Source organism: Rhinolophus sinicus, chromosome 18, assembly GCF_057876585.1.
Source record: "Rhinolophus sinicus isolate RSI-liver-muscle chromosome 18, RSI-T2T, whole genome shotgun sequence".
Taxonomy (NCBI): Eukaryota; Metazoa; Chordata; class Mammalia; order Chiroptera; family Rhinolophidae; genus Rhinolophus; species Rhinolophus sinicus.
Genome location: NC_142518.1, coordinates 89,608,520 through 89,625,299, shown reverse-complemented (window position 1 = coordinate 89,625,299; position 16,780 = coordinate 89,608,520).

Below are 16,780 nucleotides of genomic sequence, written 5' to 3'. Positions count from 1 at the left end.
TTAATATACCACAGCCTTGGAACCCAGCTTATGGTACTGCCCAGCCACAAAGCCCAATTCACAGCCTTCCTCAGCAGTGGAACCCAACTTATAAGCCTGCCTGACTACTAAAAACAGTGTAGACAGTGATGATGCCTGACCACTGAATTCAATCTCAAACCCTCCCTAATGTCAGGATACAGTGAGGGGCTTGACCTAACCAAAAATCCTTGCCAGTGATCTTGCCCTACAGTAGAGTAGAGCAGGTGGCTTTTCTAATCCCAAAGCAGAGACTGTGACCTTACCCAAACTCAGGGCACAGTCTATGGTCCTGTCTAATCACAAAGTTCAGCTTGAGGCCCCATCTGACCACAAAGCCTTGCCTGCAGCACCATTTGAATGTGGAATCCAGACAATGGCATCATCCAGTTGGGGAGAATAGCCTGAGGCCTCACTCTACCAGGAATAATTGAGGAACATGGCCCAAAGTCCTGTCCAATCACAAATCCAACCTGTGACACCACCCTTCCAGGAGACACAGACTACAACTTTGCCTGACCAGAGGTGATTACAGAGAGCAGCTAGTGGCTCCACCTGATTGTGGAGCACAGCCAGCAGCCCCATTCAAAACAAACCTGTGAACTATGGAAGAGGAGAAGGCTTACTTAAATGTGTAAATACCAATACAAGGACACAAGAATCATGAAGAAACAGATAAACATGATACCAAGAGAGGAAATTAATAAAGGTCCAACAATGACCCTAAAGAAATGGAAATCTATGAACTGTGTAAAAAAGTATTCAGAATAATACACTTAAAATAAATCAGTGAACAATAAGGACACACAAACAACTAAACAAAATTAGGAAAGCAAATTCATGAACAAAATGAAAAGCTCAACAAAGAAATAGAAACCATAAAACAAACAAAAATCTTATAGCTGAAAAATGGAATGACTGGATAAAGAATTCGATAGAGAACTTCAAGAGCAAAGTCATCCAAGAAGAATAAAGAATCAATGACCTTGAACAAAATACTTTGAAATTATCCAATCAGAATAGAAAAAACAAAGAATGAAAAAAACCTGTGGAACTTATGGGACACCATCAAAAGAAGTAATAGACACACTTCATAAAAATTCCAGAAAGAGAGATAAAGATAAATGGAAGGGGGATGTATTTAAGAAAATAATGGCCAAAAACCTGCCAAAATTGGGGTAAGAAATGGACATCAGACTCATGAAGCCCAAATGATCTCAAATACATTGAACCTAAAAAGGGCTACGTCAAGATACATTATAATTAAACTGTCAAAATCAAGACAAAGAAATAATTTTGAAAATAGCAAAAGAAAAGCAACTTGTCATATACAAGGAAAGTAGATTTCTCAGTGGAAACTTTGCAGGCCAGGAGAGAGTGATAATATATGTAAAATACTGAAAGAAAACAATTAACCAAAAATGCTATATGAAGGGTCTTCAAAAAATTAAGAATAAAATTACCATGTGACTCAGCAATCCCTCTCCTGGGCATCTACGCCAGAAATCTGAAAACATTTATCCGTAAATATATATGTGTTCTGATGTTCATTGCAGCATTATGTACGGTGGCCAAGACATGGAAACAAGAAAAGTGTCCTTCCATAGATGATTGGATAAAGAAGATGTGGCGTATATACACAATGGAATACTACTCTGCCATAAGAAAATATGAAATATTGCCATTTGGGACAACATAGATGGATCTTGAGATTGTTATGCTGAGCAAAATAAGTCAGACAGAAAATGGCACAATCCATATGACTTCACTCATATTTAGTATATGAAACTGAAAGCAAAAAAAGGAACAAGACAAGAAAATAAAGAAACAATAACTCAGACACAGACCACAGTTTAGTGGTTACCAGAGGCTAAGGGGTAGGAGACATGGTAGAAGAGAGTAAAGGGGGTCAAATATATTGATGTCTATTACATTGATTAACTCATCCTGGAAAAAGTGCTACATGCCTCATTGCTGAATATCACTATGGTCACCTTTGAAGTCCTCCCCTTCGGAAGCTATGCACCGACACAAGTGCCTTGTCCACCCTTCAAAGCAATTTTGGGACTGTTTTTCTGGAATGGTCATCAGAGCTGTCATTGTGTGTCCTAAATGTCATCAAATGTCTTCCTTTAAATATTTTCTTTATCTTTGGGTAAAGAAAGAAATCATTTGGGGCCAGATCAGGTGAGTGGGAAAGGAGTTCCAATACAATTATTTGTTTACTGGCTAAAAATTCCATTACAGACAGTGCTGTGTGAGCTGGTGCATCGTTATGATGCAAGATCCATGCATTTTTGGTGAAAAGTTCAAGTGATCTAAATTTTTCAAGCAGCCTTTTCACCACTTCCAAATAGTAAACTTGGTTACTGTTCATCCAGTTGCTACAAATTCATAATAAATAATCCCTCTGATACCTAAAAATGTTTAGCAACATCATTGCAACATGTTCACGAACATAATTGTCAGACCTCGTATGGTGATGGATGGAAAATTGATTCTGGGCTCTGGGTGGTGAACACATAAAGCAATATATAGATGATGTATTATAGATTTGTACTCTTGAAACCTATGTAGTTTTGTTGACCATTGTCACCCCAATAAATTTGAATAAAAATACTATACCTGGCAAAAACTTCAGAAATGAAAGAAATATCTTACAAACAAGTGAAAGCTGAGGGAGTTCATTACCACTAAACCTGCATTAGAAGAAATATTATCAAGAGTTCTTCAAGCTGCAATAAAAGGATGCTAGCTAATGTCGTAAAAGAAAAAAGAGACTAGGTAAAACATACTGGTAAACGTAAATATATAGTAACTGTCCAATTCTCTAATATTGTAATAAGGGTGCATAAACCACTTATAATGATAATGCAAAGTTGTAGCTATAAAAATATGTAAATTTTAACAGCAATAATATAAAATGTGAGGAGGTGAAGTAAAAGTATAAAATTTCTGTATACTATTTTGGTTAAGTTCTTATCATCTTAAATAGGACATTGTAACTAGAAGTGATTTTATGTAAGCTTCATGGTAACTGCAAAAGAAAAACCTCTAGTGAATACAGAAAAGATTATGATACAGTTGTCAGAGCATTGCACCAGGAAGAATGGTCATTGATTTGACAAAGGAATACAGAAAGATAGGAAGAAAAGAAACATTGAATGTACAACAATCAAGAGATAATTGTCAAAATAGTAATATTAGTCATTACTTATCACTAATTACTTTACATACAAATGGAGTGAACTCTCCAGTAAAAAGACATAGAATGGGCATTGCTTTTAGTAATATTTTGTTATGATATATTTCCTTCAGCAAGGGAAGAAAAGAAAAAAATAAACAAATGAAGCTACATCAAATGAAAAAAAAATTTGCATAGCAAAGGAAACCACCAATAAAACGAAAAGACATTCTATTGACTGGAAGAAGATATTTACAAATGATACATCTCATAAGAGGCTAATATCCAAAATATATAAAGAACTAATAAACTCAACACCAAAAATAATCATATTGAAAAATGGGTAGAGGACCTGAATAAACATTTCACAAAAGAGGACATACGGATGGCCAACAGACATATGAAAAGGTGCTCAACATTACTAATCATCAGAGAAATGCAAATTAAACCTGCAATGTGATATCACCTCACATCTGTCTGAATGGATGTCATCAATAAATCAACAAACAAGTTTTGGTGAGGATGTGGAGAAAAGGGAATCTTTGTGCATAGTTTTTGGGATTGTAAATTGATGCAGCCACTATGGAAAACAATATATAGGTTCCTCAAAAAATTAAAAATATCAAGTACCTTATGACCCAGCATTTCCACTCCTGGGTATTTATCCAACAAATTCATTACACTAATTAAAAAAGATATATGAACCCTTATGTTCATTGCAACACTATTTACAATAGCAAAGATATGGAAGCCATCTAAGTGCACATCAATTGACAATTGAATAAAGAACAAATAGTACATATATACAATGGAATATTACTCTGCAATAAAAGAAGAATGAAATCTTACCATTTGCAGCAACACTGATGGACCTAGAGGACATTATGCTAAGTGAAATAAGTCAGACTGTGAAAGACAAATACCAAATGACCTCACTTATATGTGGGATCTAAAAAAATACAGTAAATGGACAAACAAAACAGAAACAAACTCATAGATACAGAAAACAAACTGATGGTTGTCAAATGGGCATGGGTTTGGTGTGAAAAATGTGAAGGTATTAAGAAGTGCAAACTAGTAGTTACAAAATAATCAAGATGTAAAATATAGCACAGGAAATATAGCCAATAATATTGTAATAAGTATGTATAGTGCCAGGTGGGTACTAGGCTATTCAGTGGGATCACGTTGTAAATTATACAAATGTCTCACCACTATGCTGTACACCTGAAACTAATGTAAAATAATACTGAATTTCAAGTGTAATTGAAAAGCAAAATGGAAAAATTAAGTATGCAAAAAAGACATAGAACAGCTGAATGGATATAAAAACAATATCTAGTGATATGATATTTACAAGAGACTCACTTTAGCTTTAAGAACACACATATGTTGAAAATGAAGGGATGCAAAAGTTATTCTAAGCAAATGGTGACTAAAGGAAATAAGAGATAGCTATGCTTATCAGAGAAAACAGACTTAAAGCAAAAAATGGTCACAAGAGAAAAAGAAAGTCACTATACAATAATAAAGTATAGATCATCCAAACAGGAAATCAGTAAGGAAATACAGGATATTTGAGCAACACAGACAAACTGGACCTAAAAGACATATAGAGAATATTCCATCCAACAGCAGCAAAATAGCCAATTTTCTCAAGAACACACAGAAAATTTTCTAGGATATATCATATTGTAAGCTAAAAAAAATATGTCTTAACAATTTTAAAAAGATAGAAATTATATCAAATATTACTTCTGACCACAAGTTATGAACTAGAAATCAGTAACAGGAGGTAAAGCTGAAAAATAAACAAATACATGGAAATTGAACAACACATTGCTGAGCAACCAATGGATCAAAAAAGAAATGAACAGGGAAGTACACAATATCTTGGGACAAATGAAAATGGAAACACAACATACCAAAACTTATGATATGGATCAAAAACAATTTTTTTTTTAAATTTTATTTTATTAAATTTATTGGGGTGACAATTGTTAGTAAAATTACATAGATTTCAGGTGTACAATTCTGTATTACATCATCTATAAATCCCATTGTGTGTTCATCACCCAGAGTCAGTTCTCCTTCCATCACCATATATTCGATCCCCCTTACACAATTTTAAGAGGAAAAACATACATCAAGAAAAAAGAAAGATCTCAAATATACGAGGTCAGACAGTTATGTTCGCGAACTTGTTGCAATGATGTTGTTAACTTTTTTTTATATCGTCAGTATTATTCATTGTAAATTTCTACCAGCTGGATAAACAGTTAACCAAGTTTAGTATTTGGAAGTGCCGAAAAGTTTGTGTGAAAAAGTTAAACTCCCTCAACTTTTCAACAAAAGTTCATGGCTCTTGCATCATGACAATCTGCCAGCTCACACTGTGAGGGAGTTTTTAGCCAGTAAACAAATAGCTGTACAGGAACACCCTCCCTACTCACCTGATCTGGCCCCCAGTGACTTCTTTCTTTACCCAAAGATAAAGGAAATATTGAAAGGAAGACATTTTGATGACATTTGGGACATCAAGGATAATACAATGACAGCTCTAATGGCCACTCCAGAAAAATAGTTCCAAAATTGTTTTGATGGGTGGACTAGGTGCTGGCGTCAGTGCATTGCTTCCCAAGGGGATTACTTCAAAGGTGATCATAGTGATATTCAGTAATGAGTTATGTAGTACTTTTTCAAGGTCAGTTCGTGAACTTAAGTTTCAGACCTTGTAAAATAACATTATACCTTAGGACCTATAAAAAGAACAAACTAAGACTAATGTTAACAGAAAGAAAGAAATGATGATGATTAAAACAGAAACAAATAAATAGAATAGGAAAACAATACAAAAGATTAACAAAATAATGAGTTGATTATTTTATAAGATAAACAAAGTTGACTAACCTTAATAAGCCTAATCAAGAAAAAAAGAGACAACTCAAATTAATATAATTGTTGACGAAAAAGGAGATATTGCAACATATACCACATATATATAAATAATCATAAGAGACTGGTGTGAATAACTGAATATTAATAAATTGGACAAGCCAGAAGAAATAGACACTTTCCTAGAAATACAACCTACCAACATAAAATCATAAAGAAATAGACAATATGAACAGATAAATAATGAGTTAGTAGATTGAATCAATAATAACAATCTCCCAAAAATGGAAAGACCAGAACCATATGGTTTCACTGGTGATTTCTACCAATATTCAAAGAAGAATCAATGCCAACAATTCTCATACTCTTCCAAAACATTGAAGAGGAGGGAACACTCCAAATTCATTTCAAGGGCCAGAATTTTATTCGTGGTTACCCTGAGTATTACAATACGCATGGTTGACTTATCATAGTCTACTGGTATCCAGATTTTACTACTTAAAGTGGCATGTGGAAGCTTCATTTCTAAGTTTCCCATTTTTAAAAAAAATTAGTTTATTGGGGTGACAATTGTTAGTAACAGTACATAGGTTTCAAGTGTACAATTCTGTGTTACATCATCTATATATCACATTGTGTGTTCACCACCCAGTCAGTTCTCCTCCCATCACCATATATTTGATCCCTTTACCCTCATCTACCACATTTACCCCCTTACCCTCTGGTAACCACTGAACTATTGTCTTCCCCATTTTTAACTATCATTGTTTTGAGTATCAGATAATGTTATATTTTTTATTTCAATCATCATATATGATTTTAAAAACTCATGAAGTCAAATGAATATACACAATTTTTATTTCTCTCTGTTCTTTCCTTTTTTGTCCTGGTGTAGAATTAACCCCTGGTCATTTGCCGAATGTAAAAGCATTTACTAGAGTCTACAAGAGTAAACAAGATTTATTGAAAGTCAAAAAGAGAGAGAGAGAGAGTTCTGTTTGGAACTGGCGGATGTTTTGCCAGGGCAGTCTGAGAGGTAGAGCTGCGGAGATAGAGGGGTAACAGAGATACTGGCAGAAGTTTGCCAGGGCAGAGTTCAATGGGGGACAGCTGCACAGATCTGAAGGAGTGCTGAAGTTTTATATTTTTCTAAGCAGGATGTAGGGTGCTTGTCAGCTTGTAGTGGGGCTGCTGTTGCAATTGTCTTCTGGGAACTGGTTTTTTTGTTTGTTTGTTTTTTAATTTTATTTTATTAAATTTATTGGGGTGACAATTGTTAGTAAAATTACATAGATTTCAGGTGTACAATTCTGTATTACATCATCTATAAATCCCACCAAAAACAACAAAAGAACAAGACAAACAAATGAGAAACAGAAACTCATAGACACAGACAATAGTTTAGTGGGAACTGTTTTGTTCCCATGTACGATGGGTGTTGGTTAGTGTGCAGGGAGTTGTTGTTGTGATTGGGAACTATTCTGTCCTCACCTATGATGGATGTAAGGTGCTTGTCAGCTTGCAGGTGTACTGCAAGCCAGGGGAGTTAGAACCAAGTGGTTTATGTTTAAGCTCATTTCTGTTAGGCCACACACTTGCTCCTGTTAACATTGTAGTTATCATTATTGGTCCAATATCCCTTTATTTACTTTCATTTTAAAGAAATTACTTTAGTATTCTTTAATAGTAGGTCTGACTGTGACAAATTCTTTTAATTTTCCTACATCTGAATATGTTGTTATTTCTTTGACAGTTCTTTACCTTCCGTACTTGGAAAATGTGCCACTTCCTTCTCGCTTCCAGGATTTTAGATGAGAAATATGTTGTCACTTGAATTGGTGTTGCTCTGTAAGTAACATACCAGTTCTGTCTAGGTGCTTTCAAGAGTTTTTGTCTTGTTATAAAAAGTTTAATTATGATGTGTATTGATGTAGAATTATTTGGGTTTACTTATGTGAGCTTCATTAACCTTCTTAATCTGTGAATTTATGTATTTCAACAAATTTGGGGAGTTTTCTTCCATTATTTCTTCAAATACGTTTAAACTTTTTTTTTTCTCTTTCTTATATCAATTTGGGACTCTGACAATATGGAATAAGGGAAGGGAGACTCCAGTCCATGGAGACAAAGCAGACTTGGTGCTTGTTGTGGCAAATACCCTCTTACACTGCTATTTTGCTGCTCAGTGTTTCTAGGTGGCTTAAAAGATTATCTGCTCCATGGATATAAATAATACTTTCCAGGCCAGGGATTGTTTAGGGTGGATCCCTCTAACAATGACACCCAGTCATCTGGACATGTGATGTTTCTAAGTCAGGTAAGGGATTCTCCAGCCTGCAGGAATAAAGAGTAATTCTTATGCCAGATACTTGTTTTGTCAGGAAACTGTAGCTGAGTGCCTGAAGTTTAGGAAAAAGCTTCTCAATCTCACAGGTATAGGTCTGGGTCTTGTAATGGTGCCTGAACCTCCTGGCCGCCTCATGTCTCTAGATAGGGGAATGGAGGCTCAGGACTTGTGCAAATGATGAGGCTTCCTGGGTTGGGTACTTGTAGTGGCAGGACCCCCCTTGACAGTGCTACCATTGCACCTGCCTTGCCAGTGTCTATAGATGGCAGAGAATGGGATCTCATATCTGTCTGGGAAGGAGAGTGGTTCTCCTGGTGACTTATTTTCAGTTGACTAGTGATTAGTAACTCTTGGCAGTGCTCCTGGGTTTGCCTGGTGTTGTCAGTAAAACTCTCATTACATCCTGGATAAGAACGATGATACTTGAGCTCATTGCTATGTTCTATTGCAAAGTAGGCTATCCGAAGTCTCAGGGCACAGACAACACTCTGATATTGCATCTGGCATCCTAGGACACACTGCCACTATGTTCCTTTTCTAATCTTTGGGTCTTTATGCATTCTACCTTTCTCTGTCCACATTTCAGGATTATCCTCCGGTTGACTCTTGTGATAGTTTTAAAAATTGGTTAAAGGAAAAGGCAGACATGAATTTACTCCCTGTTTTGAAACCAGATGTCTCACCTGTTTTCTTTTGACAGGCCCCATTTTTTTAATATAGTTTATTTATATTTATTTATTTATTTATTTTTAATTAAATTAATTGGGGTGACAATTGTTAGTAAAATTACATAGATTTCAGGTGTACAATTCTGTATTACATCATCTATAAATCCCATTGTGTGTTCATCACCCAGAGTCAGTTCTCCTTCCATCACCATATATTTGATCCCGCTTACACTCAACTCCCACCCCCCAACCCCCTTACCCTCTGGTAACCACTAAACTATTGTCTGTGTCTATGAGTTTCTGTTTCTCATTTGTTTGTCTTGTTCTTTTGATTTTTTGGTTTATATACCACATATCAGTGAAATCACATGGTTCTCTGCTTTTTCTGCCTGACTTATTTCGCTCAGCATTACACTCTCAAGATCCATCCATGTTGTCACAAATGTTCCTATATTGTCTTTTCTTACTGCTGAATAGTATTCCATTGTGTATATATACCACAACTTCTTCATCCATTCATCTATCGAAGGACATTTTGGTTGTTTCCATGTCTTGGCCACTGTAAATAAAGCTACAATGAACATTGGATCACATGTGTCTTTATGTATAAATGTTTTCAGATTTTTTTGGTAGATGCCCAGGAGAGGGATTGCTGGGTCATATGGCAATTCTGTTCGTAATTTTTGAGGAACCTCCACACTGCCTTCCATAGTGGCTGCACCAGTCTGCCTTCCCACCAACAGTGTATGAGGGTTCCTTTTTCTCCACAGCCTCTCCAACACTTGTTACAATTTGTCTTGTTGATGATAGCCATTCTGACTGGGGTGAGGTGATATCTCATTGTGGTTTTGATTTGCATTTCTCTGATGATTAGTGATGTTGAGCATTTTTTCATATGTCTATTTGCCATTCGTATGTCCTCTTTGGAGAAATGTCTCTTCAAGTCCTCTGCCCATTTTTCAATTGGGTTGTTTGTTTTTTTGTTGTTGAGTTGCATGAGTTCCTTGTATATTCTGGATATTAGCCCCTTATCGGAGGCACTATTTGCAAAAATCTTCTCCCATTCAGTTGGTGGCCTCTTTATCTTGACGATGGTTTCTTTTGCTGTGCAGAAGCTTTTAAGTTTCATATAGTCCCATTCGTTTATTTTAGCTTTTACTTCCATTGCCTTTGGAGTCAAATTCATAAAATGCTCTTTGATCCCAAGATCCATAAGTTTAGTACCTATGTTTTCTTCTATGCAGTTTGTTGTGTCAGGTCTTATGCTTAAGTCTTTGATCCATTTTGAATTACCTTTGGTACATGGTGACAAATAGCAGTCCAGTTTCATTCTTTTGCACGTGGCTATCCAATTCTCCCAGCACCATTTATTGAAGAAGCTGTCTTTCCTCCATTGTATGTTTTTAGCTTCCTTGTCAAAAATTATCTGTCCATATTTTGTGGTTTTATTTCTGGGTTCTCAATTGTATTCCATTGGTCTATGTGTCTGTTTTTCTGCCAATACCATGCTGTTTTGATTATTGTAGCCCTGTAGTACAAGCCAAAGTCAGGAAGTGTGATACCTCCATTATTGTTCTTTTTTCTTAAGATTGCTTTGGCTATTCGGGGTCTTTTGTGGTTCCAAACAAATCTGATGATTTTTTTGTTCTATTTCTTTAAAATATGACAGGCCCCATTTTTTAAAGCATTTTCTTACTTCGTGAGAACCACAAATTATTCCATGCTCATCTTGCATTTTTCCTGCCCCAGACATGGATTCACAACCACTTTTCCTAGGGGCCCTGACCCTTATTATTGGAGAATGGTGTTTAGAGACCAAGGTCTCGGAGCTAGGTATACTCATTGATACTGGGATTTTGTTATCTACAATCTATTTTCATTATCTACAATCTATTTGCATATTATAGTTATATCAGTTATTTTCTACCCTAGTTCCTTCAGTGTGATTAGGTTATTAATTTGCAATTAGTCATTTGTTAGTCTTTGAATTCCATTTGAGTTACTCCTATCACTCATGGTTGATTTAAATTATTTTTTATATGCTAGTATATGAAGTGAATTTGAAACATTAATATGGTTCTAAGATCCACACATTGTAAAAAGCGTTATTCCTCCTAATCTCTGCTACACAATTCTAATTCATGCTTTCATGTTACTTCTTTTCCACCTGCCATGTGTAGGTAACCAATCTATTCAGTTTCTAGTATGTATACCTTTCCTGTATGTCTTTTACACAAATGAGCAGACACATGTTCAGTTTTTTATGTCATATATTTCTTGCACAAAGAGTAGGATACTCTTTTGAATTTGAGGTTTTTCTGTTCTTGTTTTTGTTTTTTTTCCCACTTAACATTGTGTCCTGCGAATCATTCCATATCAGTTAATAGATTTTTAGTCATAGTTAGAAAGTCTTTACTTATATCAGAGTTACAAGATAGCTCACCCGTATTTTCCTCTAGTACTTATTTGATTTTTTTTTTACATTTAGATCCCTATTACATTTGGAATTTATTATTATATTTATTGTACAATATGAACCTACTTGTCTCTGCACTACTTATTATAAAGCCTAACCTCACTCCAGTAATTTGAGGTGTGGTGGCTCATTTTGAAATGCTTATACTTGTGACTTGAGAACTAATGAACCATATCATGGCAAAATAATGCAAAACACACTCATAGTACTCTGAACTAGCCGCCACAGGAGGAAATAGGGATTCAAAGTTATCTCGGGAATTATGGTGTTATTAAGTCTAAAATTTGGAGTTTAGGGGGTGGATATGAGAGTATTTGCTTTGAGGAGGTAACATAAGCAAGAGAAAAAAGGAAACAGGACTAGCAATGATTTTATTAACAGTGATATGTGAAATCCTCCTTGAAATTAAAATAGTTTCAACGACCATTTTTCCCACATAATGTGGATATCATTGTTGTAAGCTTTGTGAGGTAGAGGGCATAGAGAAGAGAGCAAAAGATATGGTATAATTTTGCTTTATAAATTCAGTTTGGGATTTTATTTCATGGACTTCCATTTTACAGCAGTTTGTGATTATAATGATCATGTAGCTAATGTTCTGTGATTCAATTACTGCACTCTTGTGAACATTAATAATCATGTACAAGATCTGAGTTAGTTACAGCCTATTGCATAATTACTTAAGGTAAGTTGCCATTTGTACAAAAAGTGATATTGGTATTGAATTGAAACAATTAATTCTGTGACTAATGCATCTTCTTGAAGATGGTAGGAGGCACTCAAGGGAATTTATGGAACAAATGAAAATACATACCTTGTCAGCAATCATGATGCAAAACTTATCAGTGTTTGCAAAATTTTAGGGTAAAATTATGTCTCTTTCTTGACCACAGTAGCAATTATGTTGCAATGTGTATATTAACTTTGTATTTCATGGATGGTTTATTGTAGTCTACAATTAAAATATCATCCATTCTCACATGACATGTAGTAATCATGATAGACTTGGAAGATATTCTTCCTCTTTAATTCATTTAATTTTTTTAAATTATTTTTTGAATTTTTTATTAGTTTCAGGAAAGACAGATACCATACGATCTCACTTATATGTGGAATCTAAAGAAAAGAATAAATGAATGAACTAATCAGAAACAGTCTCAGAGACATAGAGGAAAAACTGACAGTTGCTAGATGGGGGGTGTGGGGATAAGAGGAAAGGTAAGGGGATTAGAAAGCACAGTCAGTAACCACAAGATTGCCACTGGGTTACTAAAATCAATTTGTTACATAAATAATGTTGTAAAGATTTTATAGGGTATCTGATGGACACTTCTCTCATTAGGGAGACCACTTCAGGCAAGATGAAGATGCCTGATCACTGCACTGTACACCTGAAGCTGAAGCTGAACAATAATGAATGTCAACTACAATTTCATTTAATTTTGAACTAGACAAAGCTGTGCTCATTTTAGATGAGTTTGGGAAGGAAGCTGTTTAAATCATTTTTTCCCACTAAGATGAAAAAAATACACTAAAATATTTAAAAAGTATTTTAGAAATAATTTTAAAGGTATTGTTTGAAGAAATGATAAACAGTAAATTTCTAAATTTTGAAACTTGAATATATTAACTACAAAATCTGTAAATTTTAATCATGTAGCTTTTAATGTAATTTTACATAAGTATGTTTAATTCCAGAAAAAAAGTTAATCATTTTACTTTTTGCTAGATATTTATTAGGAAAATATAATAAGCTTGCATTTAACCATTATGATCTCTTATTTTTTGTATGTTATATTTTCCTAACTAGTAGATGTGTGTGTATTTGTAGTAATATGTTGAATTACTCTAAAAGTGTAATTATAGTTTTATCCTGAAAAGTATACAGTTAATAATTTTCCTTGAAAGATGCTATGCTTGTTAGTCCAGAAGCAAAAGTGGTCCCGACTAAGTCATAGTTAAATCAAAGTGAAATAGAAAATGGGTCACTTATATGACCATCTATTATTATTGATTTGAGTATCATATTTATACTTCTTTATAACATTCAGAGCACATTGCATAATGCTGAGTACATAGCAGACAGTTATTAAGTTCTTATTGATTGATTATGGGAATAAATCTGCATTAGACTGTTTTTACAAGAAAGATGGGAATTGATGAAACCACATTGTAAAAGGTGTAAGTGCAACTCAATACAAAGTACCATTATAGTAATAATACTCCAAGAATGATACAGAAAATAAAAGGTTGTTCTTTATTCTCTTTCTGTAATTTTCTGCTTTTATTATTATTTTTTTAATATTAGGCCATTCATAATGGGAAAGATCAGTGTCTCCCATGACAGAATGTGAAGCCATGCTCATAATGGCTATATTAGTGATCTTATCTGACATCTTGTTTATTTGATTTAACCATAGAATATTGTTAACATTGCCAACATTGTGTTTAGAAGGGTAATATTGTATAGTGGTTCAATGATCTTTTAATGGGATCTCATTACACCACTCCAGGGAAAGTTACTTAACTTCGTACATAATCATGATTCATTACTCATTTAGACAAGTACCTTCTCAGCCATTCTGGAGTCCATAATTCCTTCGGAAATCAGGATATTTGAAATATTGATCTACAAGAGGTATATAAACACAACGGAACACTGTCATGTCATAAGAAAAGATGAAATGGTGCCATTTGCAACAACATGCATGGATCTTGAGATTAATATGCTAAGCGAAATAAGTCAGGCAGAAAATGTCGAGAACCATATGATTTCATTGATATATGCTGTATAAAACTGAAAACAAAAAAGGAACAAGACAAACAAATGAAGAAACAAAATGTCATAGACACAGACAGTAGATTAATGGTTACCTGAAGGTAGGAGGAGAGGGAGGTGGTAAATGAGGCTAAAAGGAATCAAATATATGGTGATGGGAGGAGAGCTGATTCTGGGTGGTGAACACACAATGTGATATATTGATGATGTATTACAGGATTGTACCCCAAAACCTACATAACTTAACTAACAATTGTCACACCAACAATGCTGGAGGTAACACACTCTGTGACTTCAGCTTGTACTACAGGTAAAATTACCCAAACAGTATAAATTAGGATGAAAAAGAGACACACAGGCCACTGGAATAGAATTGAGAACATAGAAATAAACTCATATACATATGGGCAGACAATTTTCATCAAAGAAGCCAAAAACATATAATGCAGAAAAGACAGCCTCTTCAATAACTGGTGCTGGGAGAATTGGAAAGCCATGTGAAAAAGAATGAAACTAGGAGTTGGACGTCATCAAATTGGCAGCGTGAGGTGAGCCTCTGTAAAGCTCCCCTGGAATTTACAACTAATCTAACAACAATAACTCCACAAAGGACTCCCTGCACAGCAGACAGGCAAGACGAAGAGGCCCACTACTGAATTCACCTAAAGGTGGGCGAATCCAGTGAGCAGTGGACGAGGAAAGGGAGAAGTGCGGCAACGGAGCCACGCGGTCGCAGGACGCAGACCTAGCTCAGAGCTCAGAGCTCGATACATCCCGGAACTACCGCAGCTATGGGAGAGGGAACAACTCAACTGCTAGGGCTCAGCTTATGGCCCACAGGACTGAGGGGGCAGCATATAACACGGCTGAACCCAACACTCACGGCAGAGACCTTGGAGAAAAGACTGAGGAAAGAAGGCTGAAAACGGTGGTGTAAGCACTCACTGCTGAGCAGAGAACAGAAGCCTTAGGCATTGAGACTAGATGCCCCCTCCCAAACCTCCCAGAGCTCGCCCTGCCCCCACCAGCCTGGTACTAGAAACGGAACAGTAGCAGTGTCAGATGAAAAGAATAGAATATTTGCTGTTCTGTGAACTGTGGAGCACAGACACAGATTCCAGTCCAAATAGTTCCAGCAAAGAGGAGGGAGCTGTGGAAGCAGGACCAGCTGTGGTGGTGGTCACTGCCATTGCTATGGGCCACCTCTCACAACTCAGCCCGCCCCTGGCTCCACCTACCTGGGTGAATTCCTGCAGAAGGAAACAGAACTGCTGAAACATACGGGCACTGAATCTGGTGCAGGAAGAGCTTTGGAACTTCAAAAGCTCTCCGCATACCCACACAGACACTGCACCCTGTGACCCAGGCGAACTATTAACAGAGGAGAAGCCCGTCTCTCAGGGAATCCCCCCATTGTGTGAGAAGCTGGAATAGTGCAGAGAAAACATAGCACTACTGTGTGAGAGAGAAAATAAAGGCTGCAGTCGGAGAGAAAATAAAGCATTCTACTAACAAGTACTGGAAAACAAAAGAAAGACCACTTTCTATCACCGTGTTGTAGAAGCCACTCCTATAGATGTCTAGGAAGATAAATAATAAATCAGAAATTTCCACGAATAACCAAGGCAACAAGACAGCTCAGAAAGAAAGTGAAAAGTCTCCAGAAAACGAACTAAAAGACATGGAAATATGTGACTTAAATGACAGAGAATTAAAGATTCCAGTTCTGAAAAAACTCAACGAGATGCATAAACACAGAAAGGCAGTTTAATGAACTCAGAAACACAATCAAAGAACAACATGAACATTTTACAAAAGAGATTGAAGTTTTTAAAATGAACCAGATAGAATTTCTGAAGATTAAGAACTCAATAGAAGAAATTAAGAATGAAATAACCAGCTTAGGTAGTAGAGTTGACCAGATGGAGGAAAGAATCAGTGACATCGAAGATAGAAACCTGGAAATGACACAGATGGAAGAAGAAAGAGACTTGAGACTTAAAATAAATGAAAGAACTCTACAAGAACTTTCTGACTCCATCAGAAAGAGCAATATAAGAATAATGGGCATACCAGAAGGAGAAGACAGAGAGAAGGGAACAGAGAATATATTCAAACAAATTGTCGATGAGAACTTCCCAAACCAGTGGTCAAAACTGGATCCTCAAATCCAAGAAGCAAATAGAACAACTAATTACCTCAATCCCAAGAGGCCTTCTCCAAGGCACATTGTATTGAAGCTGTCTAAAATCAACGACAAAGAAAGAATCCTCAAGGCAGCCAGGGAAAAGAAGACGGTAACCTACAAAGGAAAGCCCATTAGATTGTCATCAGATTTTTCAGCAGAAACTCTACAAGCCAGGAGGGAGTGGAACCAAATATTGAAAATATTTAAAAAGAAAAATTATTAGCC